General features: G+C 41.0%; 1 long non-coding RNA gene across 2 annotated transcripts in view; it reads left to right on the top strand.

Moving 5' to 3' along the window:
* LOC113261575 (uncharacterized) overlaps nucleotides 1-24,039 on the top strand; it is a 103,697-nt gene extending 79,658 nt beyond the window's left edge. The window contains exon 5 of one of the 2 annotated variants that reach the window (XR_006410466.3): nucleotides 19,743-24,039. This is a non-coding gene — a long non-coding RNA (uncharacterized LOC113261575). Of the gene's footprint in view, nucleotides 1-7,023; nucleotides 15,552-19,742 lie in introns of those variants that run through there. The other variant, XR_006410467.3, reaches the window with a different exon arrangement.
* The last annotated feature ends 334 nt before the right edge of the window (nucleotides 24,040-24,373 follow it).

Raw genomic sequence — 24,373 nt, 5'->3', positions numbered from 1 at the left:
TCTCTAACAAGTGCTCGATATGTGAATCAAAGCAAGTTATCTAACCTCTGAGTCTGTTTCCCATTAAAAAAAAAAAGATGAAAATAAGTCTGTTTTATGGGATGTCAGAATTTAATTTTTTTTTTTAAAGATTTTACTTATTTGAGGGGTGCCTGGGTGGCACAGTCGTTAAGCGTCTGCCTTCGGCTCAGGGCGTGATCCCAGGGTCCTGGGATCGAGCCCCACATCGGGCTCCTCCGCTGGGAGCCTGCTTCTTCCTCTCCCACTCCCCCTGCTTGTGTTCCCTCTCTCGCTGGCTGTCTCTCTGTCACATAAATAAATAAAATCTTAAAAAAAAAAAGATTTTACTTATTTGAGAGAGACAGAGATACCAGCAGAGAGAGCACGAGCAGGGAGAAGAGGGAGAAGCAGGCTTGCCATGGAGCAGGGAGCCTGACCCAGGGCTCGATCCCATGGACCCTGAGATCATGACCTGAGCCGAAGGCAGACGCTTAACTGACTGAGCCACCCAGGTACCCTGGGGTATGAGAATTTAATGGCTTCATACTTGTAATGTGCTCAGAATAATTAGTGCCTTGCTCATAGTAAGAGGTAATAACGCTATTACATCATGGAGAACAGCACTGCATCATGCGACCCAAAATGCAAGTGCACTAACATCAGTCTGGTCCTCAGGACTGTCTTCTACATATTCTTATCAGTGCTTTCTCCCACTCTCCTTATTAACTTTTCTAAACGTTCATTACCCTTCACATTGCTGTATCCTTGGTTCTGTCACTCCCACATGTCAATTAACCCAATATCAATGAACAAGTATGAGCCACCAGACAAGTCCTCCTTCCTATCTTCTTAGCCAACAGCTGTGTTTCTATAGCTGCATCCTTTTCTCAGGAATGGAAGTCATCCCATTAACTCAGGTGCAAAGCGGTCCTTCTAGTGGGTCTTGGATTCCATTTCGAAAGTTTCCAGTGTCCAGGAAACTGGCTCCATTGATTATAATTTTCTCTGTCTTGCAATAACTTCTTCTTCCCACGATTGCCCTCTATCCTTATCAACACTATTATCTTAGGTACCCAGATTTCTTGAAAGAATGGTTTCCCTTACCTGTCACTCTGTCCATTCCTTATCTTTTCTCCAGCTAATTAACATGAGTTTTGCCCCCTGAGACTGATTGGAGTGAGTCTTCTTCCTCCCTCCCCCCAAAGATTTTGAGAGTGAGCGTGAGTGCATGCAGGAGGGAGGGGCAGAGAAAAAGGGAGAAGCAGACTCCCCACCGAGCAGGGAGCCAGACAACTAATGGAGCTTGATCCCAGGACCCTGAGCTCACGACCTGAGCAGATCTTGTTTAACTGATTGAGCCACCCAGGTGCTTCACTCTTGCTCCTTTTTTAAAAGGCACTTTGGTACTATATGTTGGCTAACTGAACATAATTTTTTAAAAAAAGGACTTTGGTGTGTACATGTAGATTAATTCTAACCTTTATTCTGTGATATACTATCATCTTCTATTACCTTAAACTCTATTAAATTTTTTAAAAAAGTAGACCTACTATGCAATCTTTCAACCTGGACTTTATTAATGAGTTACAACCACATATATGCTTTTCTCATTATCTGTACCTCCGCTCCTACCCTCACTGCCTGTAAAAGTAACCATTATCAGTTTTGCATTGATGTTTCCCCCCTGTCTTTTGTGGTTTTAAAGTATATAAATGCATTCTTAGACAATAAAATATTTTTCACCTGTATTAAAAGGTTATACTTATGTTGTATGAATAGGGTTTTCTTTTTAAATTTTTTCTTGATCTATTGACAGATAAGTTTCAGGTGTAGAGCATGATTTGATATTTGTATATATTGTGAAATGACTGCTACAATAAGTCTCGTTAATAGTCATCACCATAGATGAGAGAACCCATATGGTAATTGTCTTTCTCTGCTTGACTTATTTCACTTAGCATTATCTCCTCCAGTGCCGTCCATGTTGCAGCAAATGTCGAGAAATCGGTTTTTTTGATGGCTGTGTATTATTCCCTTGTATATATGGACCACGTCTTCTTAATCCAGTCATCTGTTGAAGGGCATCTTGGCTCCTTCCATGATTTAGCTATTGTGGACAATGCTGCTATGAACATTGGGGTGCCTATGGCCCTTCTCTTCACTACGTCTGTATCTTTGGGGTAAATACCCAGTAGTGCGATGGCTGGATCATAGGGTAGCTCAATTTTTAACCATATGATAATTGTCTTTCTCTGCTTGACTTATTTCACTTAGCATAATCCCTTCTAGCTCCATCCGTGTTGATGCAGATGGTGGGTATTCATCCTTTCTGACGGCTGAGTAATATCCCATTGTGTGTATGGACCACATCTTCTTCATCTATTCATCTGTTGAAGGGCATCTCAGCTCCCTCCACAGTTTGGCTATTGACATTGCTGCTGTGAACATTGGGGTGCATGTGCCCCTTCTTTTCACTACATCTGTATCTTTGGGGTAAATAACCTAGTAGTGCAATTGCTGGGTTGTAGGGTACCTCTATTTTTAATGTCTTGAGGAACCTCCATCCTGTTTTCCAGAGTGGCTGTACCAGCTTGCATTCCCACCAATAATGTAAGAAGGTTCCCCTTTCTCTACAACCTTGCCAACACTTGTTTCCTGTCTTAATTTTGGCCATTCTAACTGGTGTAAGGTGGTATCTCATTGTGGTTTTGATTTGTATTTCCCTGATGGCTAACGACGCTGAGCATTTTTTGATGTATCTGTTAGCCATTTGTCTGTCTTTCTTGGAGAAGTGTTTGTTCAAGTCTTCTGCCCATTTCTTGACTGGGTTATTTGTTTTCTGGGTGTTGAGTTTGAGAAGTTCTTTATAGATCTTGGATACAAGCCTCTCTATGAGAGATTCTGGACTCCAGGAAACAAACTGAAGGTTACAGAAGGGTGGGGGGTTGGGAGGATGGGGTAACCAAGTGATGGGTATTAAGGAGGGCTTATGTTATGAGCACTGGGTATTGTATGCAACTAATGAATTGTTGACCACTACATCAAAAACTTATGAACTATATGCTGGCTAACTGAACATAAAATAAACAAACAAACAAACAAAAACCCTGGATCACTCTTATACCATATATAGAAGTTAGAATGGATTAAAGACTTAAATGAAATACCTGAAACCATAAAACTCCTAGAAGAAAACAGGCAGTAAATTCCTTGACATTGGTCTTGGCGATGTTGTTTTGTTTTGTTTTTGTTTTTTTGACACCAAAGTAAAGGCAATAAAAGCAAAAATAAGTGGAACTACAACAAACTAAAAAGCTTCTGCATAGCAAAGGAAACCATCAGCAAAATGAAAAGGCAACCCATGGAATAGAAGAAAATATCTGCAAATCGTTGATCATTCACACCTTCCATGGGAGCTTCCTGGGTGAAATCGAAAATGGACCCCCATATGCAGACAGCAGAGAGAGACTGAAGGAAGAGGCAGGACACTCCAGTTTGATAGGTGGCAGGTTTCATAAGCAAGAGGACTTAAATACAAGGTTTGTCTTGAGTGACCATAAAACAAGTAGATTTCCACAAACACCCATTAAATCTTAAAAGTTTGGGGCACCTGGGTGGCTCAGTCAGTTGAGCGTCAGACTCTTGGTTTCAGCTCAGGTCATGATCTCAGGGTCCTGGGATCAAGCCCCGCTTTGGGCATTGCTCTGGGCATGGGGTCTGCTTGGGGATTCTCTCTCTCTCTGCCCCTAACCCCACTCATGCATGCTCTCTCTCTCTCAAATCTTTTTAAAGTTTATATAGAAATGTTGCCTGGGTGGTGTAGCCAGTTGGACATCCAACTCTTGGTTTCAGCTCTGGTTGTGATCTCAGGGTTGTGGGGGTTGGGCTCTCTGCTCAGCATGGAATCTGCCTGGGACTCCCTCTTCCTATGCCCCTCCCAGTCTGAAATAAATCTTTAAAAAAATTTATATAGGAGCCTTCACTGAGTTCAGTCACTGAGACCATCCTAACAGTCTCAACACCATATCACACTCTCAAGGCTATGTCCTTGGGGCAGATTCTAGGAGCAGGGAAAGTAAGCGGGATGCACATTCCAAGGACAGGAAATGTAGTGAGGAGCCTCCAATTGCCCGGGTCCAGCTCATGGGTCGAGTGTTCACATCATTTTGATGATCTCCTCCACTATTCCAACATTTGTGTCCAGCTCTTATAACCTCATAACCATCCCTCTTCAGCAATGTGCCCTGAGTGGTCAACAATGTGCCCTTTTCCCAATATAGGGATGCCCAGGTGTTCAAATGTCTGTAACCTGGGGTAATCTATGAAATCCACGCTAAATCTGGTATAGCCACCGTGGCTCTAATGGTTATCTCTCTAGGACCATTCTGGTCAGCAGTCTGATGGGCTGGCTGTGTAGTTTGACAAAGGATATCAATGCCCAGTGTTATTGATAGTATATGCCACAGGCCAAGTTTCTGGATAAGTATTGGTAATATCAGATGAATTAAGATTACTAGTCCCAGCTCATTCTTTCTTAATGTACTGCTTTAGGGCCTTCCAATTCCCTACCTAAAGTGGTGATACCCATCAGTGCAATCTTGGTGAGCTGCAGAGGGGCAACTGCCCACATAACCAAAATTTGGGTTAATTTGTCAGGAGTATGAGTGGGCCCACTGCAGAAAGGTATTTCTGTCAGGTGTCTATCCTGTAACCGGACACCACAAGAGCAACAGAACTCTAAGGCTCAAAACAGTGGTGGTACAATTGACCCTTGAACAACACACGTTTGAAATGCACAAGCCCACTGATATGCGGATTTTGTTCAATAAATTTATTAGAAAACTTTCTGGAGATTTGTTACTATTTGACAAAGCTCGCAGATGAACTACATCACTTAGAGATATTGAAAAAGGTACATCATGAATGAACAAGATACGTAGACAGTAGTCTATTTCATCAACTACCATAAAATATAAAAACCTAGAAGAGGTTAAAATCTATCAACTTATATACACAAACAGCACATGGTGGCATTTGCAATTAGAGAAATATAAACAAAGAGGTAGTGCTTAAGTCTCCAATAAGTTGTGTGTTGCAGTAAAAAGTGATCTCTTGTGGTCCTTGCATATTTTTCATTATGTTTAGCGCAATACCATAAATCTCAACACCACGGGACCCACATGAAGTGCTACTAGTGATGCTGGAAGTGCTCCCAAGAAGCAGAGAAGAGTCATAACATTACAAGAAAAAGTAGACATGCTTGATAAGTACCACAGATTGAGGTTTGCAACTGCAGTTGCCCACTATTTCAAGGGGAATGCATCCATTGAAAAGACCATTGTAATAAGTGGAAATTCATGAAGCTGCCACTGCAGCTACCCCAGCAGACACAAAAACCTTGCACTTTTTGTAAAATATCTCTGGTGTCCTATGGAGGGTGCAGTGTTTATGTGGGTGCAGGACTGCTGTAAGAAGGGCATGCCTATACTCTCTGATTACAGAAAAAGCAAAGTTACGACAAAGCAAAAGGAAGGCGAAGGACCTCAGCTGTAGAATTTCATGCCAACCAAGTGGCGGCAGCAAAGTTTCCAGATGCCATTAAAATCCTTGAGTAGGGGTGCCTGGCTGGCTCAGTTGGAGCACGTGACTATTGATCTCAGAGTTGTAAGTTCAAGCCCCATGTTGGGTGTAGAGATTATTTAAGAAAAAAGAAAAGATTTTTTGTTTGTTTTGAGTAGAAAGGATATCTTACCTGAATAGATTTTTAATGTAGATTAAGGTGCCCTATGCTGGGGAAAAAAATGCCACAGTGGACATTAGTAAGGAAGAGAAGCAAGCACCAGGATTTAATTTAGGAAAGGACAGGCTAACTCTGTTGTTTGGTGCAAATACAGTAGGGTTTATGGTCAGGACTACTCTTATCTATAAAGCTGCTGACCCCAAAGCCTTGAAGGGAAAAGATAAACCCCAGCCTCCAGTCTTTTGGTTGGATAACAAAAAGGCCTGGATAATGAGCATCCTTTCCTTGGATTGATTCTATGGATGTTTTATCCTTGAAGTCTGGAGTACCTTGACAGTAAGGGATGGCCTTTAAAAGTTCCTTCAGTATTAAACAATGCCCCTGGCCACCCAGAACCCCATAAGTTCAATATCACAGATGTCTCCTTGCCCCCAAACAAGCACCCCCAATTCAGCCTCTAGATTTGGGGGGGATAAGGACCTTTTTTTTTTAAGATTATTTATTTGGCAGAGAGAGAGAGAGAGAGAGAGGAGCGCACACAAGCAAGGGGAGTGGCAGGCAGAGGGAGAGGGAGAAGCAGGTACCCCACTGAGCAGGGAGCCCAATGCAGGGCTTGATCCCAGGACCCTGAGATCATGACCTGAGCTGAAGGCAGATGCTTAACCAACTGAGCCACCCAGGTGCCCCGGGATAAGGACCTTTAAGGCTCGTTACACATGGTTCCCTATGGAAAGGATTGTCAATGCTATAGAAGAGAATCCCAATTGAGAGAACGTCATGAAAATCTGGAAGGAGTACACCATTGAAGATGCCCTCATTTTTACAGAAAAGGCTGTGAACTTTCCATCAAGCCAAAAACAAATTCCTGCTGGAGAAAACTGTCCAGATGTTGTGCATGACTTCACAAGATTTACCACAGAGCTGATCAAAGAAATGATTAAAGAGATGGTGAATATAGCAAAAAAGGGCGAGGAGTGAAGGATTTCAAGATATGGCTGTTGGAGAAATTCAAGAGCTAATGGACACCATATCAGAAGAATTACGATGACTTAGAGTTGAGTGCCTCCAGATCAGTGCCAGATGAGAAGACATAAAGGAAGTGGATCCTTCTAGGATATAGGTACTGAAATGAAGGCAAACTGTAAAGAAGGACTGGTACTGTACAGAAACATTTTTAGAGAAACAAAAAAGGAAAATCAGACAGAAATTGCAATGTATTTCCATAAAGTTACACTGACTGTGTCTGCCTGTTTCCCCTCTTTCTACCTCTTCTGCCCTTATAGCCGAAGGCGGCAAGACCAACCCCTCCTCTTCCTCTTCCTCTTCTCAGCTTCCTCAACATGGAGGTAATGATGACCTTGATAATCCAGTTCCATAAAATGACTAGTAAATAATCATCATTCCGTACAGTTAATAAACTTAGCTCTTGTGTAGGTGTATAAATATCTTCACGTGAAAATCTAACAATGTACGGCAAGAACTGTATGTCTTTTTTCCCTTCGTGAATCTGGCTAAGATTTATGTTTTTTAAAAAGATTTTTATTTATTTGAGAGAGGGAGATTGCATGAGCAGGGGGGAGGAGCAGAGGGAGAGGGAGAAGCGACTCCCCGCTGAGCAGGGAGCCCCATGCTGAGCTCGATCCCAGGACGCTGAGATCATGACCTGAGCCAAAGGCAGACGCTTAACGAACTGAGCCACCCAGGTGCCCCCAGATTTATCAGTTTTAATGATCTTTTCAAAGTTTTATTTATCTTTTCAGCTCTTACTTTCATTGATCTTCCTGGTTTTTTAAAATTCTATTTTACTTCTCCTCTGATCTTTATTTCCTTCTTTCTACTAATCTTGGGCTTTGTTCTTATTTTTCTACTTGCTTTACATTTAAGGTGACATTGCACATTGGAGATTTTGTTTCCTGTATTGCTATAAACTTCTCTGGTAGAACAGCCTTTTCTGTGTCCCAAAGATTTTGTGGTGGGAAAAGATGCTTGATATGATTTCCATCTTCTTAAATTTACTGAGACTTGTTTTGGTGGCCTAATATGTGTTCTAAACGAAAGACTCATGGCAGCGGCACTCTCAGTTTTTAAGGGGGAAAAACACTTTATTGATATTCTAAAAATCGAATAGAAACAGAAGCAACGGGAAATTAGCACATAGAGGAGGGCAATAGTAGGCAGTAAAGGTGAATAAGACAGGGTTACATCAAACCAGGTACTTACAACATCCAACCTCACCAGCTGGGGAAGCCCGGTGGAGACAGCCAGGCTGGAATCCCGATTGAGAGGCCCGGACGGAGAGTCCTTACTTCAGGTGAGACGTCCAACTGACCATCCCCATAAGGGCCATATTTGTAGGGCAATTGATGGGGTCTGAAGTTAAATGTTTGTTTGCCTACATGCAGTTTGGAGCGAACTGCATTCCTGTTATGTTTTTACATCTTCAAGGGCCCTGGGCTAGGTGTGTTTGCCTCCCCTCCTGGATTCCATTCTGGGAGTCAGCCCAGCCTGGAGCAGGAGGGGACGTGAGGCAAGATTTACAGCCCTTGGCATCCAGACCAGAAGGGCCAGTTCTGATTTGGAGGCCAGATAATGTCAACGAAACAGGCTCCTAAGGTCACTTATGCAGCCCAAGTCTCACTAAGGACATGCTTTAGCTTGCCTACGTGCCTGCAAGTCAGGCGGGTCGGTGATGCGGGACAAGTCACAGAAACCTCCTTCCATACACATGTGATCTATCCTGGAGAATGTGCCATGTGCACTAGAAAAGAATATTCTGGTTTTGGATGGAATGTTCTGTTAGGTCCATCTGGTCTAATGTGTCATTCAAGCCACTGTTTCTTTACTGATTTTTCTGCTTGGACAATCTATCCATTGATGTAATGGGGTGTTAAAGTCCCCTATTACCGTATTACTGTCAATTTCTCCCTTCATGTCTGTTAGTATTTGTTTTATATATTTCTAAAGCTTTATAATGGGTGCATATTTACACTTGTTAAATCCTCTTGGGGGACTGATCCTTTTATCATTACGTAATGCCCCTTTTTGTCACTTGTTTTTAAGCTCCATTTTGCCTATAAATATTGCTGACCCAGCTTTCTTTTTGCTCCTGTTTGCATGCAGTGTCTTTAGATCTGAAGTGAGTCCTGTAGGGATTCGTATAGGTGGATCTTGGTTTGTTTAAGTAACATACGGTGTAATAGTTTCAGGTATGTTTTGTTTACCCATTCAGCTACCCTATGCCTTTTGATTGGAGCATTTAGACCACTTACATTTAAAGTAATTATTGATAGGTACTTATTGCCAATGCGTTTTCTGGTTTTTATTTTTTTAGACTTTGTTTATTTGAGAGAGAGAGAGCGTGCATGCACGCCCAAGCTGGAGGGGGAGAGGCAGAGGGAGAGGGAGAAGCAGGAAGCCTGATGTGGGGCTCGGTCTCAGGACCCTGGTGTCATGAGCTGAGCCAAAGGCAGATGCTTAGCCAAATAAGCCACCCAGGTGCCCCTCTGGTTGTTTCTGTTTTTGTTTTAAATCAGGGTGGTTGTTTTCATTAACTTTTTTGAGGTGCATAATTAAACCATCTTTGAAATCAAGTGCTCACAAGTGGGCGTAAAATGCCACAATTCCAAACAACTGTAATAGCTAATGCCTCTATATTGCTTTGGAGTTTATAAAACTGCTTTCCAGTCATGTCTTCAAAACAGGCCTGATTGAGCTGAGCGTTATTCCCATTTTACAGATAAGAGAACCAAAAATCTAGCGAGTGGCAGAACACGACTCTAACCTGTTCTTCTTCTTCTTCTTTTTTTTTTTTAAAGATTTTATTTATTTATGTGACAGAGAGACAGCCAGCGAGAGAGGGAACACAAGCAGGGGGAGTGGGAGAGGAAGAAGCAGGCTCCCAGTGGAGGAGCCAGATGTGGGACTCGATCCCGCAACGCCAGGATTCCGCCCTGAGCCGAAGGCAGACGCTTAACGACTGCGCTACCCAGGCGCCCCTACCCTGTTCTTCTTACTCTCCTTTCTGTATTGTTTCTAAATCACCTCCTATGGTTTCTCTTACCTGCGCTCCTAAAACCCCATCACCTGTTTCACCCCCCCCCCACCTCCCCTCTGGTAACCATCAGTTCTCTATAGTTAAGAGTCTGTTTCTTGTTTCTTTTTTGATTTGCTCCTTTTTGTTTCTTAAATTCCACATATGAGTGAAATCATATGGTATCTTTCTTACTGACTTATTTCACTGAGCAGAATATTCTCTAGCTTCTTTCATGTCCTTGGCAAATGGCAAGATTTCATTCTTTTTTATGGCCATATATATATATTTACACACACACACACACACACACACACACACACTACATCCTCTTTATCCATTCATCAATTGGTGGACACTTGGGTTGCTTTTATAACTTGGCTATTGTAAATAACGCTGCAATAAACACAGGGTGCATGTATCCCTTTGAATTAGTGTTTTCTTTTGTTTTGTATTTTGGGAGTAAATACCCAGTAGTACAATCGACAGATTAAGGGGTGGTTCTGTTTTTAATTTTTTTAGTAACTTCCATACTGTTTTCCATAGTTGCTGCACCAGTTTGCATTCCCACCAACAGCGCATGCGTCCCTTTCTCCACATCCTTTCCCAACACGGCTTGTGTTGCTGATTTTAGCCATTCAGACAGGTGTGGGGCGATAGCTCATTGTATTTAATTTGTATTTCCCGGATGGTAATGATGAACATCTGTTCGTGTGTCAGTTGACCATCTATGTTTTCTTTAGAGAAATGGCTGTTAGTGTCTTCTGCCTGTTTTTAAAAAGATTTTGTCTATTTATTAGAGAGTGCAAGCAGGTAGGGGGCAGAGGAAAAGGGGGGGAGAGCATCTCCGTGCTAAGCCAGATGCGGGGTTTGATCCCACGACCTTGAGATCGTGACCTGAGCCAAAATCAAGAGTCAGATGCTTAACCAACTGAGCCACCCAGGTGGTATGGGAAACAAAGGCAGAAGGGAATGTAGATGAAATTTCCTTATAATCTGCAGCCCACGGACAAATACTTGAGGCAGGCAGAGTGTAATGTTCCTCCGGGAAGCTCCCAACTGTCTTAACGTTAATGCCTTGCTAGAGGAAAAAACAACCTTAATTTGACAGTAGCAAAGCTGCTGGTATCCTGTGAGTCTTCTTTAGCATATGAAAATCCTTTTGAAACTTCCCTTCTCTTTACTTCCCACAACCCCAAAGTATATAATCAGAGGTTCCTCACAATCCTGGGGCAGCTGCAGCAGCTCTTTCTGCCCCTGGGTCCTGTCCCCATGCTTTAATAAAACCACCATTTTGCACCAAAGACAACTCAAGAATTCTTTCTTGGCCGTCAGCTCTGGACCCCACCGACCTCACCAAAAACATTCCAAAAACTACATCACAGGGACCTCTCTTCTGCCCATTTTTAAATTGGCTTATTTGGTTTTGGGGTGTTGAGTTTGGTAAATTCTTACAGATTTTGATACTAACCCTTTATTGGATAGGTCATTTGCAAATATCTTCTCCCATTCAGTAGGTTGCCTTTTAGTTTTCTTGATTGTTTCTATTGTTGTGTAGAAGATTTTGCTTTGATGAAGTCCCACTAGTTTATTTTTGCTTTTGTTTCCTTTGCCTGGAGACTTCTAGAAAGAAGTTGCTATGGCCCATGTCAAAGAAGTTACTGCCTCTGTTCTCTTCTAGGATTTTTATGGTTTCAGGTCTCACATGAAGGTCCTTAATCCATTCTGAATTTTTTTATGTATCGTGTGAGAACGTGGTGCAGTTGCATTCTTCTGCATGTTGCTCTCCAGTTTTCCCGACACCATTTGTTGAAGAGATTGTCCTTTTTCCATTTGGTAGTCTTCCCTGCTTTGTCAAAGATTAATTAACCGTATAGTCGTGGGTTTATTTCTGGTTTTCCATTCTGTTCCATTGATCTATGTGTCTATTTACACGCCAGTACCGTTTGACTACTACAGATCTGGAATTATGATACCTCCAGGTTTGCTTTTCTTTTTCAAGACTGCTTTGGCTATTTGTGGTTCCATACAACTTTTAGGATTGTTTGTTCCAGCTCTGTGAAAAATATTGTGTTGGTATTTTGATAGGGAATGCATTAAATGTGTAGAATGCTTTGGGTAGTATGAACGTTTGAATAATATTCTTCCAATCCATGAGCATAGAATGTCTTTCCATTTCTTTGTGTTGTCTTCCGTTTCATCAGTGTTTTGTAATTTTCAGGGTACAGGTCTTTCACGTCTTTGGATAGGTTTATACCTAGGTTTCTTATTTTGGGTACGACTGTAAATGGGATTGTTTTATTTCTCTTTCTGCTCCTTCATTGTTGGTGTATAGAAATGCAACAGATTTCTGTACATCGTTTGTTTTTTTTTTTTTTTTGGATCCTGCAACTTTACTGAATTTATCAGTTGTAGCAGTTTTTTGGTGGAGTCTTTTGGGTTTTCTATATAGAATGTCATCTGTAAATTAGGAAAGTTTTACTTTTTCCTTACCGATTTGGATGCCTTTTCTTTTTGTCGTCTGATTGCTGTGGCTAGGACTTCCAGTACTTTGTTGAATAAAAGTGGTGAGAGTGGACATCGCTGTCTTGTTTGTGACCTTGGGGGAAAAGCTGTTTTTCCCTTTAAGGATGACGATCACTGTAGGATTTTCATAGATGACCTTTATGTTGAGGTACGTTCCCTCTAAACCTACTTTGCGGAAGGTTTTTATCACGAATGGGTGTTGTACTTTGTCAAATGCTTTTCCTGCATCTACTGAGAGGATCATATGGTTTTGATCCTTTCTTTTATTAATGCGGTGTATCATGTTGATTGATTTGTAAATATTGAACCACTCTTGCAGCCCAGGAATAAACCCCACTTGATTGTTTTAATATATTGTTGGAATCGATTTGCTGGTATTTAGTTGAGAATTTTTGCATCTCTGTTCATCAGGGATATTGGCCTGTAGTGTTGTGTTTCAGTGGTGTCTTTATCTGGTTTTGGAATCCAGATGATGCTGGCCTTACAGAATGAATTTGAAAGTTTTCCTTTTTCTATTTTTTGAAATACTCTGAGAAGAATAGGTATTAACTCTTCTATAAGTGTTTGGTAGAATTCCCCTGTGAAGCCATCTGGCCCTGGATTTTTGTTTGTTGGGAGTTTTTGATTACTGATTCCATTTCTTCCTGTGTCAGTTTCGGCAGTTTATATATTTCTAGGAATTTATCCATTTTTCTAGGTTGTCCAATTTGTTGGCAGATAGTTTTCCATAATATTCTGTTATAATTGTATTTCTATGGTGTTGGTTGTTATTTCTCTTTTCTCTTTTACGGTTTTATTTGAGTTCTTTCTCTTTTTTTCTTGATAAGTCTGGCTAAAAGTTTATCAATTTTTTTTTTCTTCAAAGACCCAGCTCCTGGTTTCATTGATCTGTTCTATTGTGGGTTTTTTTGTTTTTAGTTTCTATATCCTTTATTTCTGGTCTGAGTTCTATTATTTCCTTCCACCTGCTGGTTTTAGGTTTTGTTCTTTTTCTAGCTCCTTTAGGTGTAAGGGTAGGTTGTTTGAGATTTTTTCTTCTTGAGGAAGGCCTGTCTTGTTACAGACTTCCCTCTTAGAACCACTTTTGCTGCATCCCAAAGGTTTTGGACCATTGTGGTCTCATATTCATTTGTTTCCATGTATTCTGTTTTTTCTTATCTCCTGGTTGGCCTATTCATTATTTAGTAGCATGTTATTTAACCTTCCATGTATTTGTGGTATTTTCAGATTGTTTTCTTGTGGTTGACTTGTAGTTTCATAGCATTGTGGTCAGAAAAGATGCATGGTATGACTTGGATTTTCTTCAATTTGTTTAGACTTGTTTTATGGCCTAATATGTGATCTGTTCTGGAGAATGTCCTACATACACTTGAAAAGAATATGTATTCTGTTAGGATGAAATGTTCTAAATATATCTGTTAAATCCATGTGTTCCAGTGTGCCATTGAAAGCCATTGTTTCCTTGTTGATTTTGTTTAGATGATCTGTCCATTGATGTAAGTGGGTAAAGTTTCCTACTATTATTATCACTTAGTTCTTTTATGTCTGTTATTAACTGTTTTATGTATTTGGGTGCATAAATACAGTTGTTAGATTTTCTTGTTGGAAAAATCCCCTTTATGATTATATAGTGCTCTTTCTCTTTTTAAAATTTTTTATGTTAATCACCATACAGTACATCATTAGTTTTTGATGTAGTGTTTCATGATTCATTACTTGCGTATAACACCCAGTGTTCCATGCGATACGTGCCCTCCTTACTACCCATCACCGGCCTAACCCATCTCCCCCACCCCCTCCCCTCTGAAGCCACCAGTTTGTTTCCTGGAATCCATAGTTTCTCATGGTTCATTTCCCCCTCTATTTACCCCCCCCTTCATTTTTCCCTTCCTTCTCCTACTGATCTTCCTGCTATTCCTATGTTCCACAAATGAGTGAAACCATATAATTGTCTTTCTCTGCGTGACTTATGTCGCTTAGCATAATCTCTTCCAGTCCATCCATGTTGATGCAAATTAGTGGTTTTTGACACATACGGGGACCATTGGGTTTGTATATGACCTCTTCTGCATATAGCAGTCTATATTAACTTGATGGTCATTTAAGTTTGAACCCATTCTTTGCTCCTCTCCTCCCCACATTTTTGACATGTTATATTCTATATCCTTTTATTTTGTGAGTTCCTTAATTGATTTTCTACAGAAATAATTCATTTTTACCACTTTTGTGTTTCCTATCATACTGCCACTTTTGGTCTCTCCTTTCTACTCAGAGTCCCCTTTGATATTTCTTGCGGGGCTGATTTAGTAGTCACCCTCTTCTTTAGATTTTGTTGGGAAATTCCTTCTCTCTCCTTCTATTCTGAATGATAGCCTTGCTGGATACAGTATTCTTGGTTGTAGATTTTTCCCATTCAGTACTTTCACTATATCATGCCCCTCCCTTCTGGCTTTCCACATTTTCCTGTTGAAAAAATTTAGGTTCTTGTCTTGTTGCTTTTAAAATTCATCACTGTATTTTGCCAGTTGAATTACAGTATGTCTTGGTATGGGTCTGCTTCTATTGATTTTGATGGGTGTGGCACACTGCTAGGAGATTAAGTACCAAGTATCTGTGCAGCCCCGCCTCCCACAGGTGGCTCTATTTATGCTGGGAGGCAGGAGAGGAAAATAGTGCCTGCCAGCTCCCTTGTTTTCCAGGTAGTATTCCAACACCTTTCAAAATCAGTGTGAACGATGTCTCCCATTTGCCCCTCGTGTTTAAACTGCTGTTTATATGTTGCCTCTCCTCACAGGCTGCTGTCTCTTCAAGGGCAGTGACCCAGTTGTCACTCACCCTCCCAGCTCACCCAGGCCTGAGTCAGCTGACTTTTAAAGCTCCAGGCTCCAAGTCCCACTGGTTATACAAACTCAACGGATTTCAGCCTGTTTGGTTTTCAAAGGCAAACATGGGAATTGGCCTTCCCTGTGTGAGCTCCCTGGTGCAAGGGCCCATTTCCCTGCCCTCTGCGCGCACAGCTCCCTCCCTCCTCTAGCAGCCTCCCTCTACCTTACGGACCTTCTTAACCTGTCAGCTGCAGCTTCTTCTCTGTATGCAGTTGTGGGGTGTGTTTCGCAGTCTTTGCATTGCTCTCGGTTTGACTTGCATGTGGATGATCTCTAGCTGTAAGGAGGAATGGGGTGAGGTCGGGGTCCTCCTGCTCTGCCATCTTCCCAAGTTCCTACCCAATGGTAAGGTTTTGTTTGTTTGTTTGTTTGAGAGAGAGCTTGCACGTGTGTGCACAGGGTTGGGGGGGCAGGGTTGGGCAGAGGGAGAAGGAGAGAGAGAATCCCAAGCAGGCTCCTCACTGAGCACAGAGCCCAATGTGGGGCTGCATCCCATGACCCCAAGATCACGACCTGAGCTGAAATCAAGAGTCAGGGGGCGCCTGGGTGGCTTAGTCGTTAAGCGTCTGCCTTGGGCTCAGGGCATGATCCCAGGGTCCTGGGATCGAGCCCCACATCGGGCTCCCTGCTCTGCTGGGAGCCTGCTTCTTCCTCTCCCACTCCCCCTGCTTGTGTTTCCTCTCTCGCTGGCTGTCTCTCTCTATCAAATAAATAAATAAATAATCTTAAAAAAAATTAAAAAAAAATCAAGAGTCAGATGCTTAACTGAGGCATCCAGGTGCCCCCAATTGTAATACTTCTTCAGGTAAATATTTTGAGTGTTAGGAATAGTGTTTTTATTGTAAGAAAAACATTTGATTATAAAACAGAATGAATAAATCTTAATGTTAGAACTGACTTTAAAATCACAGTATGAACAGTATGTTTTTTTTCTTATTTAAAAAAAGGTATGACCTACCTCTCTACTCTGAAAAGACATGGAGACAATGATAATCCAATACCAATGAGGACCCCTAGCACCTAGATTATGTCCTCTAAATATTCTGCTAAAAAGAGCCAAGAGTCCTTGGAGAAAAACAATCTAAGCGTGGGGTAGCACATGTACAAGGAAAAGTCATACTGAAGTTCTTGGGGATAAACTGGCGTAACATCAGCAAATTTACTTTAAAATACATCAGTGACGGGGCTCCAGGGTGGCTCAGTCTGTTAAGCATCCGACTCTTGAGTTTTGGCCTAGGTCATGAGCTAAGAGCCCCGAGTCTAGCTCCCCACTCAGCAGGGAGTCTGCTCTCTTCTTCTCCCTCTATTCCTCTCCCTCCTCTCTCTCTCAAATTTGAAAAAAAAAAAAAAATACATCAGCAAACGGAAGAGATAACGGCGGCAACATGTTGTTAAGCTATGTGATAGGCCAATGAATTATGACATATAGAGGACATCAAATTCTCATTTTCTTGTTTGAAAGCTTTTGTTAGTTTCAGAGGTAGAATTTAGTAATTCATCAGTTGTATATAAAACCCAGGGCCCATTACATCAGTGCCCTCTTCATCGCCATCACCCAGTTACCTCCTTCCCATCCACCTCCCCCCCAGCAACCCTCCCCTTGTTTACTGTAGCGGAGTCTCTTATGGTTTGCCTCCTGTTTTCTTATTTTTCCTTTCCTTCCCCTATGTTCATCTGTTTTGTTTCTTAAATTCCACACGAAGGAAATCTTATGGTTTGTCTTTGACTTATTTCTCTTAGCATAATAACCTCTAGTTCCATCCATGTCGATGCAAATAGCAAGATTTCATTCTTTTTGATGGCTGAGTGATATTTATTGTGTGTGTATGTGTGTGTGTGTGTGTACTATCTACATATATATGTTGTGTATCTATACACTACCTCTTCTTTATCCATTCATCTATGGACATCTCGGCTCCTTCCACAGTTTGGCTATTGTGGACATTGCTGCTCTAAACACTGGGGTGCAGGTGCCCCTTCAAATCACTATGTTCGTATCCTTTGGGTAAATACCAAGTAGTGCAATTGCTGGGCTGTAGGGTAGCTCTATTTTTAACTTTTTGAGGAATCTCCATTCTATTTTGAAACTTTTATAATACAACTTAAATTGAAAGAAATTGCTCTAATTTGAGGAGTATCTGCAAAATCCTACTACAAACATCATACCAAATGGTGAAATTTGGACTCCTTTTGAAATTTGAAATGAGACTTGGCTATTTGCTAGACAATCTCTGTTAAAAAAAGGGGGGGCGGGGCTGGGGGCGTTCCACTTCATCAAGCAAGGCACAAACTTTTGGCTTTGCTGATCCTCTCTGTTGTGTCTGTTACCATTATTTCCTCATTTCTATTTTGAATTAAGTTCTTAGTTTGGACACTTGACTCACTAATGTTCAACTTTTCAATTATTTAAATATCTTCAATATATTTTTTTTAAAAAGATTTTATTTATTTGACAGAGATAGAGACAGCCAGTGAGAGAGGGAACACAAGGAGGGGGAGCGGGAGAGGAAGAAGCAGGCTCTTAGCGGAGGAGCCTGATGTGGGGCTCGATCCCGTAACGCCGGGATCACGCCCTGAGCCGAAGGCAGACGCTTAACCGCTGCGCCACCCAGGCACCCCACATTTTTAAGTCTTAAAAGTCTATTTATTTCATTCGATATCAGTATAGGTATACCAGATTTTATTTGGTTAGCATCTGCCTGATCTTTACATATACTTTGAAACTTTCTGTGCCCTTACATTTAAATCTTTTTAAATGCATTTAGCTGGATTTATTATTATCAAGATTACTGCTCCATCTGACGATATAGGTCTTTTACCTTTTCTATTTAATGAATTATGATTTTCATATTTGGACTTATTTGTATCTTTCATTTCTATGTAACTTTTTGCATATTTTTTCCTTTTTTATATTCAGTTCACAATATTTTCCTGCTTCCGATGTTTTTCTCTGCTGATTTGGAATTTATATACTCTATTAGTGGTTAACCTTGATATTTTACCCTGTAGAGGTAATTAACAAAGAAAAAAAAGCAACAATAAAACTTTAAAGTCTCATACCTACATACTACTGTGGTTCAGTATTTCAAATACTTGTTTTTTAGCTTCATTAGACAAACACTATGTTACTATTTAGGACATTTATTCATTTATCTTATCTTCATTTAAGCCATGCCATCTTTCTGGATCACTTCTCTTCTACTGTAGTATAATTCCTGGGGTATTTTGATATTATGTTCTTTCTACACCTGGCATTTTATTAGGTCCTATAAGTACAACTGTAAGAACTACATATTGCTGAAACCCACACGTATTTCCTATCTATACCTTGTTTTAGGTCTTTTATTTTTTTAAAAAGATTTTATTTATTTATTCGACAGAGATAGAGACAGCCAGCGAGAGAGGAACACAAGCAGGGGGAGTGGGAGAGGAAGAAGCAGGCTCATAGTGGAGGAGCCTGATATGGGGCTCGATCCCATAACGCCGGGATCATGCCCTGAGCTGAAGGCAGACGCTTAACCGCTGTGCCACCCAGGTGCCCCTGTTTTAGGTCTTTTAGACACCTGCATAGAGACCATGTACTCGTCCTTAAAACTCCAACTGTTGGAATCCACAAATATTTGGAAACTAAACACATTTATAAATAATCCATGGGTCAAAAAAGGAAATAACTGGCAAAGAATATTATAAATACACATTTGACAATGTAGACAACATGGACAAATTCCTAGAAAGTCACAAATTACCAAGACTGACTCAAGAAGAAACAAAATTCAATTTCTTGTGCTAGGTCTATTCAGATTAAATTTTCTGACAAAATTTTTAGAAATTCAATAATTAAGCCCTTTCCCCGCAACACACAAACATACTCCTAGTAAAAATGTGGACCAAAAATGGTCATGAGGGATCTTACTATGGCATGGAAATGTTCTAGAACTGAGTTATGGTCGCACCACTCCATGAAATTACTAAAACCCAGGCATAGGAGGAGGCTACTGGCCAGGCCCTGCTGCTCCTGCCACTCCCACAGTCAGACTCTGGCAGGGACAGCAGGGACCGGAAGTGCACCAGGGCACTGGGCATGGACTTCCGCTCAGTCACGGGCAAGAGGTGAAAGCGCCCCCCGCCCCCCGAAGCCGGTGACACATGCTCAGTGGTTTCCTGGGAATCTCCTTTCTCTAGCCTTTCTGCCCTCACTAGTGACCCTGGAGACACGGGCAGGATGCTCTGTGCTCCCTATGTTCCCCACCCTACCCAAAGGTGGAACACCCTGACCCTTCTCTTCTTCAGCTTCAATGACTTGAGAGGTTATAAGAAACACCTGTGTGGGGGTGACAAAGTCAGAGATTTTAGGGTGGCCTAGTCTGCCCCAGTGGGACCCCAGAACATGGTGAACCAAAGTCCTGCCTTTGGAGGCTAAACCTATACAGGAACCCTTTCTCTTCCTGAAGATTTTTCTCCTGAGACCCAGCTGAGTTGGCAAAAGAGAACACAAGTTGTTTTTCCCAGTGTTAATGTGTCTCTCTCAGGCTAGCATTCTTTTCTTCCATCAACTGTACAGTTTCCTTAGGTGATCACGTAGCGCCATCTTGAGCTTCAGTCCTTCTGGACCACCATGGAGAAGGCTGTCAGCCACTTCTGCCTAGCCACAGCTCTGCAACTTGGGAGAAGTTCAAGACGACACTCCAGAGACGATAAGCCTGTTCTTACGGGAAACTGAGAGGTCCATAAAATATTCAAAATGTTTGTCTCATTCCAGTGGCCTTTGAAAACAAAATGTGCAGTCATTTGAAGCATTTTAATACTTTATTAGACAAGAGTTCAGTGGAAGGTATGAGGAGAAAGTTGATGAAATGTTTCCCCTGGTATGAAGCCCTATAACTTGGTTTAGGTTTTGTGACCGCCTGAAGTCCCCACATGCAAAGCCATGCAGGAATCTACGTCCTTTCTCCAGCTCCCTCTTTGAGAATTTGGGGCCAGTCTTTCTGATGCTTCACAGTGGCCTCATCCTAAGGAACTTTGAGCTCCCTTCCACTTGTCATCCACTACTTGCTTTTTCCAATGTTTTAAAAAATTATTTAATATAATATATTTGGGTTTTATAAATTTAAGTTCATTAATTTTAATATTTTTAGAAATGATAAAGTAGAATATAGCTAAATGGTAGAATTAGTATCAGTGCTAATGCAAAACATAGATACCCATTAACAAGAATAATCTGCAAGGTTAACGTCATATTTAGGGGGAAAGCATTCAGTCTTTCACCATTAAGAGCAGGAACAAAAAAAGATAAGAGTATCCCCTTACTCCTTCTCATTAACATTATACTTAAGTTTCTGGCCAGAAAAAAGTGGGGGGGGGATAGAGGGAAAGTATAGCATGGGGGAGAGAGAAAGAAAGAGAAAACAAAAAATAGAAGGCATTTAGGTTAGAAAGAAGTAAAACTATCTCTATTTGGAGATGGCATAATCTTGTATATAGTAAATCCAAAGAAATTTACTGAAAGACTAGGGGAAGAGATCATTTCAGCAAGGTTGGAAGATACAAGATCGTATATAAAAATCAGTTGTATTTCTTTACCATTAAGCAATTTGCAAATGAAATTAAGAAAACATTCTATTTACAGCAGCATTGAAAAGAATAAAATACTTAGGAATAAATTTAACAAAAGGTGTAAAACTTGTATATTGTGAACTACAAAATGATATTAGAGGCACAAAATTAAAGTTGGAGGACTCATGCTTCCTGATTTCAAACTTACTACAAAACTATAATAATCAAGATAGGGTGGTACTGGTATGAAGGCAGTCACTGAAAGCTTCCAAAAAGACTCTTACCATTACAGTCACTTAATTTTGGTGCCATGATAATTCAATGGGGGAAAGAATAGTCTTTTCAACAAATGGTTAAAATAACCAGATATCCACATGCAAAAGAACGAAGTTAGGCCCCTATTTCCTACCACTGGTGAAAATGAACTCAAAATAGGTTATAGACTAGGGGCACCTGGCTGGCTCAGTTGAAAGAATATGCAACTCTTGATCTTGGGGTTGTGAGTTCAAGCCCCATGTTGGGTATAGAGATTACTTAAACTCAAAAAACAATACATCATAGACTTATATGTAAAAGCTAAAGCTCTCAACTTCTTAAAAGGAAACATAGGAGTAAACCTTTGTATCCTTCAGTTAATAGTAATGGTTTCTTAGACATGATACCAATCAAGCAAAAAGAGAAATGGGGGGGGGGGAGAAGAATTGATAAAATGTAATATATCCATACATAGAATATTATTTAGTAATAAAAAGAAGTGGAGTGCTGATACATTGCATAACCACAGATGAACTTTGAAAACATTACACTAAGAAGCCAGAAAAAAAAAATACCCTCTATTAGAATTTGGAAGATGGCTGGGGCGCCTGGGTGGCTTAGTTGTCAAGCGTCTGCCTTCGGCTCAGCACGTGGGGATTGAGCCTGCTTCTTCCTCTCCCATTCCGCCTGCTTGTGTTCCCTCTCTTGCTGGCTGTCTCTCTGTCAAATAAATAAATAAAATCTTAAAAAAAAAAAGAATTGGGAAGATGGTGGAGTAGGAGGACCCTAAGCATACTTCATGCTACAGATACAACTAGATAACACGCATATTAGTGTAAATAACCCAGAAAACGACCCGAAGACTGGAAGAACAAACTCCAGTACTAAAGGCAGGGAAGAGGCTTCACTGAAGAAGGTAGGAAGGGCAAAGATTCATTCTGGGAGCTAAATGGACCATGGCCATCCAAGGTGCAGAGGGAGCCAGTGGCCCAGAGATGGGAGGAAAACAGACTCACTGGGGAGCCCACAAATAAGGAGGACCAAATCTCTACAGTATTTGCTTGGAAAGTGAGTTCTTAAAATCAGCAGGACTTAAAGCCTGGAATTTTAAAAACCAGCAGCCTCAGCCCTGGGAAACCCTGATCGCATTAGGAAGTGGAGCCCCCACTCTTAAAGAGATAGCACAACAAACAGCCCCTGCAGATACAGCTTAGAAATAACAGTTTGAAAAATGCTAGGGGAAGATAAGAGGGAGAGTGATTTGCTCAACTCAGAGTGCAGCCTGGAGAGACAGAGATCATGGGTAGACCCCTCTAGGGGAAAAAAAAAAAAAACCCAGCTGGCAGGCACCATTTCTCACCCCTGGCATACACAAGGGCCACCTGCAGAAACCAGTGGGGTGCTGGACACTCACTACTTAAGTTGCTTGCACCAAGCCCTGTGCCCTCCATGATTCAGTGTATCCATTCTTCCCAGTCACATTCACCTCAGTCCTGGCACTGTGAGCCCCTCCCCCAGAATTCAGTGCAAGCCCTGCCAACACATCTCTTGAACCAACTGTTTGGCAGGACTTTGGTTTTGGCAGTGGTGGGGGCAGGTGTTGTTTTCCAAGCAGACCACCTCACACTTCTCTGCCCAAATAGGCAAAGAGAGCCTCTGAATACAACTGGACTGAACAAAAAAGAGACCAGACTCAATAGCAGAGCACATGCAACACACATAGGAGACACTCTGAAGACCAGGCCCTGCAGAACAGGGCACACTATACTTTAGGACACTACAGAACCTTTCTTCATAAGGCTATTACCATTAAGAGCAAGAGAAGTAGCTGACTTGCCTACCAGAGAGAGACACAGAAAGTCAGACAAAATGAGGAGACAGAGAAACATCTCCCAAATGAAAGAACAGGACCAAACCACAGCAAGAGACCAAAGTGAAACATGCAAGTAATATGCCTGATCGAAATTTAAAATACTAATCATAAACATACTCACTGGACTTGAGAAAAGGGTAGAGAACATCAGGGAGACCCTTAGCAAAGAGATTTTTAAAAACCAATGTGAGATGAACACAATTAATGAAATTAAAAATACACTGGATGGAATAAATGCAGGCTAGAAGCAGCAGAGAAATGAATTAATGACCTGGAAGACAGAGCAATGGAAAGTAATGAAGCTGAGCAAATGAGAGGGGAAAAATATGCAAATTGAGAATAGTCTTAGGGAACTCAGTGACTCCATCAAGCATAATAACATTCACATTAGAGGAATCCCTGAAAAAAGAAAAGGGGGCAGAAAACTTGAAGAAATAAGAGCTGAAAGCTTCCCTAATTTGGGGAACGGAACAGATATCCGGATCAAGGAGGCACAGAGATCCACATCAACCCCTCTCCAATAACTCAACCCCAGGAGGTCTACACCAAGGCACAAAGTAATTAAAATGGCAAAAGGTAGTGATAAAGAATTTTAAAAGCAGCAAAAGACTGTTACATACAAGGGAAACTCCCATAAGCCTTTCACTGGATTTTTCCACAGAAACTTTACAGGCCAGAAGAAAGTGGCATGATATATTCAAAGTGCTAAAAGGAAAAAATATGCAGCCAAGAAAACTCTATCCAGCAAGGTTATCATTCAGAATAGAAGGAGAGCTCCAGAGTTTCTCAGGCAGAAGTTAAAGGAGTTCATGATCACTAAATCAGCCCTACAAGAAATATTAAAGGGGATTCTTTGAGTGGAAAGGAAAGACCATAAGTCAGAGTATGAAACGTAATAAACACAAAGGCAGTAAAAATAAATATTTCTATAAAAATCAGTCAAGGGATTATAAAATAAAAGGATGTAAAATATAACACCATATACTTAGAATGTGAGGGAGAGAGAAGAATGTGTTTATAGTTAAGTGACCAACAACTTAATACAGACTTCTCTATGCAGAAGATGTTACATACAAACTTAATGGTAACCATAAATAAAAAACCAGTAACAGATATGCAAAGAACAAAGAGAAAAGGATCCAAGTATATCTAAAGAAAGCCAATAAACCATGAAAAACAGCAAGAGAAGACTCATAGAAAATCTGTAGAAACAACTACAAAACAAGTAACAAAATGGTAATAAATACATATCTATTGAATGTAAATGGCCTCAACACTCTAATCAAAAGACACAGTGACAGAGTGGATTAAAAAACAAGACCCATCTATATGCTGCCTATTAGAGACTCATTTCAGACCTAAAGACACCAGCAGACTGCAAATGAGGGGATGGAGAAATATTTATCATGCAAATGGATGCCAAAAGAAATCCGTGGAAGCAATACTTAAATAAAATCTTTTAAAAAAATAAAATAAAAAGTATTTTGTCTATTTATTTGACAGAGAGAGAC

This window comes from Ursus arctos, unplaced genomic scaffold (assembly GCF_023065955.2).
Source record: "Ursus arctos isolate Adak ecotype North America unplaced genomic scaffold, UrsArc2.0 scaffold_5, whole genome shotgun sequence".
NCBI lineage: Eukaryota > Metazoa > Chordata > Mammalia > Carnivora > Ursidae > Ursus > Ursus arctos.
This window is presented reverse-complemented; position numbering and strand designations above follow the sequence as displayed.